Genomic DNA, 4,414 nt, shown 5'->3' with positions numbered 1-4,414 from the left:
TTCCAAACTTTGCTTTGTATTATTTCCATGACTCTGACCTAGTGAAGGTTGACAGCACCGATATAATATTAAGAGAACACAGACGAGCAGAATACCAGGTCAGCTCCCGCGAACAACTCATCAGTGAAGAGGGCTACGTAACATTAGAGGATCGCCTGCCAAGTCGCAGCCGACATTGACAGAGCAAGATACTGCCAGCAAAAATCATACTTCTTGGTGGTAAGTTTATTATTGTTAGTGATTAGTATAAGTGGCTTTAATCTCACTTTGGGTTTAGAAATTATTTTCACACATTGATGCCGATGCTCTATATGTTAGCTACGTGGATGACGTTAACCGCTATAACTTGACACTGACACGCAAGCTACGTCTATCAACTTAAGGCTGATTTATACTTCTGCGTCGGACCTACGCCGGAGCCTCTACGCTGTAGACTACGCGTTGGTTTTAATTTATACTTCTGCGTCGTTGTCCACGTTGATGCACGCAGAGGGAGCATGTGAAACCCGAGGGAGCGGTTCTAGCAGACCAATCACAGCGCTTGCGTCCGCGTAGAATTGACGCGTTGTTACATTTTTGGAGAGGTGCACGTCAGGGTACGCGCGCTACACACAGCCTACGACGTAGCTACGGCGGGAGGTCGACGCAGAAAATTGGGCTTTAGTCAATTGTTATAGAAGCTTGATCTAGGCAATGACATAAAACAACTATAAAAACATTGCACACTGTGTTTGCAGAAAACAAAATGGTTATTAATGGTGATTACACTACATTAAGCCTCGATTTTCCCATGGACATGTAAAACGGTGAACAGAATAAAATGTTAACTTACTTGTCTTGTGTTGTAAATATAACTTATTCTGAAGCTCTAATTAAACCTACACATTTGTGATATTTAACTTCAGAAAATGTTAGGCTACTTCATTAAAATGTGGCTGTCATCTTTCATGTCAAAATCTTACATTTGATCAATAAATTAAGTTATAATCATCCATTATAAGTGTCAGGGTTGTTGCAGGATACTGAAGACGAGGGAACAGAATTTCAATGCAGCTTGTTTGTTCATAAACTCAGGTACAGGAACACACAACCATACATCGACGACGACCAACAAACACTGAGGGAAAACACAGGGCTTAAATGAACAGGGACTAATAGGATGATTAACTGAACACAGGTGAAGGGAATAACTAATTAGACAGAGCAGGAAAACTAACAGGACTGAACCAAAATCACAAAAGACCCCCCTGAACAAGATCACAAAACTGAACTAATAACAGGACTAAACCAAAATCACAAATACAGGGGGAAACCAGATCACAAAACAGAACTTAAACACATAGAAACATGACAATAAGCTTTTACCAAACCAATTAAATAATTTACACTGCGAAATTAAAACGGAAATAAATAATGTTATGAGAGTTTTTAAATTTAATATACAACTAAGAAATTTGCCTATTGCAAAAAAAATGCAATGACAATTTTTAATGTCCTCATAGCATAGGTTTCTGTACATCACTTTTTTTTTTTGCTCTCGAAGTCAAAGGTGGCTGACTAAAACAAATATTAATGCTAAAAATAAAGATTAGTATTTGTTATACATTATAATTATTATACTTTTTGGCTGGGTATACTTTTTCAGTTAATCAGTTAAACTCTTTTTTTCCTGTGATACAGTGACATAACGTGTAGACTTTACAGTTGTTCAGCAAGACTTAATGACTATTTGCTGTAGATATTTTATTAACTCCTTTTCTGAATTATATTGACATTTTATATTGAATGTCTACTGTTAATATATATGAACTAAGCATTACATGCCATGCTAAAGAATATAACTTTTTTACCAGGTGGAAACGACGTACTATTAAATGTATTAAAAATTAACTTAAGTATGTTTTTAGTACTGTAGGGTTACAAGTTTAATTTAGATTTCCCATACTATAGTATATAGAAGTTTATTAGTGTGAATTTTTTTAACTAAGGTAAATGCCACAAACCTGTCCTGATCTTTCTATTGCAAGTTAAATTGATACCATCACCTTGTGTTTATAAGTCTCAGTACGAGAAGGCCATGCCTTTCCTGTTCTCTTGTCTCACCGGGTGAAGACTCATGCTGAGCAAGTTTGAACACCTGCTATTTTATTACGGAGAGCATTTGTCTTGGGGTTCCTGTCTCAGTGCGGGAAGCTCTGCCCATCCGGTTCTCGTGTCTCTCATGTACATGCGCTGTTTCAGAGGGTCCCCACCTCTATGCAGACTGATCTCATGAAATGGCGTATGTATGACACGCCAATTCGTATTTCCATTTTTGGCGTGCTATCAACACGCATAATCGCTTTTCAGCGTGTTTATCAACGCCTTTGACTTAACGTTATATTACTGTATTATGTATATATAAATATATGACCTACCCCAACCCCGTCCCTAAACCTACCCGTCACTGGGGTTAATACCATTTATGAGTCTTGTCCTACCATCCTAGGAACAGAAATATCGCTCCACAGATGTAGATATAGATTTTGCTTCGTTTCGCTCTGACATTTAACGGCGTACACATACACGCGGAATCACTCGGACATTTAATGGCGTAGACATACACGCAAAAGATTTCGGCGTGGACATAAACGCGGATAGCTCAAAATGCGTATAGATAACACGCCACTTGACTTGAAAGTGGCGTGTATGTTTACGCAAAGTCATGATGTCATGTTGCTCTATGTAACCCCTCCCCCTTAAAAAGGTATATCAACTGCAATGTAAAGTTCCCTTAGTTAGACTTGACTTGATGAGGACTGCAGCTACCAACAGCTTGTGTTTCTCAATAAAGAATCTTGCTGAAGATACAACCAATCTCCTGGTCTTTGCTTCTGAGTTCCTACACTTTAGAAGAAAAAGTTCACAACAGATGGTGCCCTGTGACCCGGATGGAGCTGCTCACCTGAATCCAAATTGAAACAAGCTCAACAAAGATCTCAACAAAGAATGAACTTTTCTGACTGAGTTCCAGACGGAATCTTTCCGTACAACTAACGATTTGGTGAGTTTCACTCCATTCAAAGAACCGCTGAAGACCAGTACAAATTTGTTATCCTCGTTCAGAGAAGAGTTAACAGACTGCTGTAGAGTTTGGTTAACTGGTGTTATCCTCTAAATTTTTCTTTTAGAGAGGAAAGTTGATCCTCTGTTTCAGGCAGGGAAGATTTGCATTACGTGCTAGTTATTTGTTTTTTTTGTTTTTTGGTGATCCTCTGTTCACAGAGAAGGATTAGCATTTACGTGCTAATATTTTGTTTTATCCTCTGTTTCAGGCAGGGAAGATTAGCGTAAAGTGGTAGTAATTTGTGTTATCCTTTGCTCTGCCAAGGAAGGTTAACAATAGTTGATCTGTGTTAACAAGTGTACCCTCTGTTGATCAGATAAGTTTTAGTGTTTTTGATTGTGTGATAACAAAGAAACATCACAAAATGGTTAGAAGGAATGCTAGGCTGGTTCCAACAACTGAAAAAGGTGGTCTTGCTACCCCTTTGTGGTCAGATAGTGAATTTAAAACACTGTTAGGAGAACAAATGAACCTAATAGTCACTGAAAAAGTGCTTGGAGCAAGTATCCGCAAAAACAATGTGAAAGCCATTATCTGCTGCCATAGAGAGTTTGGTTTAGCACTAGCTACACAACAGTCTCAGCATAAGTTTTCGCATTGATCAAAAAATTTAACCGCAACAAAGATGCAGAAAAAATTGATGTGGAAGAAGTTAGTCAGCCTGATAACATTTACCCTGAATTACAAGCATTCTTTAAACAGATGTAGACATCCCATCAGTAACTAATAAGCATGTAAATTCAGTGAAGGTATGTGGTGCTAGAAAAGATCACAGGGAATCGAGGAGACGGAAAGTGTTTCTACCAATTCTTCTGTTGTCCAAATACAAACTGTTGCCAAAGCGCTCGGACCTAGAGACATAGAGAGATTATCCCAGAGCTTACCATCAGCAAGCACACAGTTTTCTGAATTTAGACGAGCGTTGATCAGCAAAATGCGTCTATATGACATGTCATTAACGGAAGTCACACAGTTAATGTCCCAAATTTTAACTGAATCTGAATTCAACAGTTTTGAATCTGCAGTGACTTCTGAACGACAACATGCCAGTAGAAGTGATATGAGAGAAGGTGTTTTGAAAATCCTAAAGAATATCCTAGGACCCAAAATAGATTGGTCTAGAATTACTAGCTGTGTACAAAAGAAAGAAGAAACTGTGAATGGATATACTGAGAGGTTTTGTCAGTCAGCCGTAACTTACAGTGGAATAGTGGATGATTCTGAAAGTGTGCTCGATGACAAAGGACCACTAGTCCGCATCTGGTCAGATGGCCTTGTAGCCGAATACAGAAGAGCTTTGCCATTCCT

Source organism: Rhinichthys klamathensis, unplaced genomic scaffold (genome assembly GCF_029890125.1).
Source record: "Rhinichthys klamathensis goyatoka isolate OS25496 unplaced genomic scaffold, OSU_Roscu_1.1 h1tg000916l_1, whole genome shotgun sequence".
NCBI classification, from domain to species: Eukaryota; Metazoa; Chordata; class Actinopteri; order Cypriniformes; family Leuciscidae; genus Rhinichthys; species Rhinichthys klamathensis.
The sequence above is the reverse complement of the archived record's forward strand: the minus strand, read 5'-3'. Positions refer to the sequence as shown.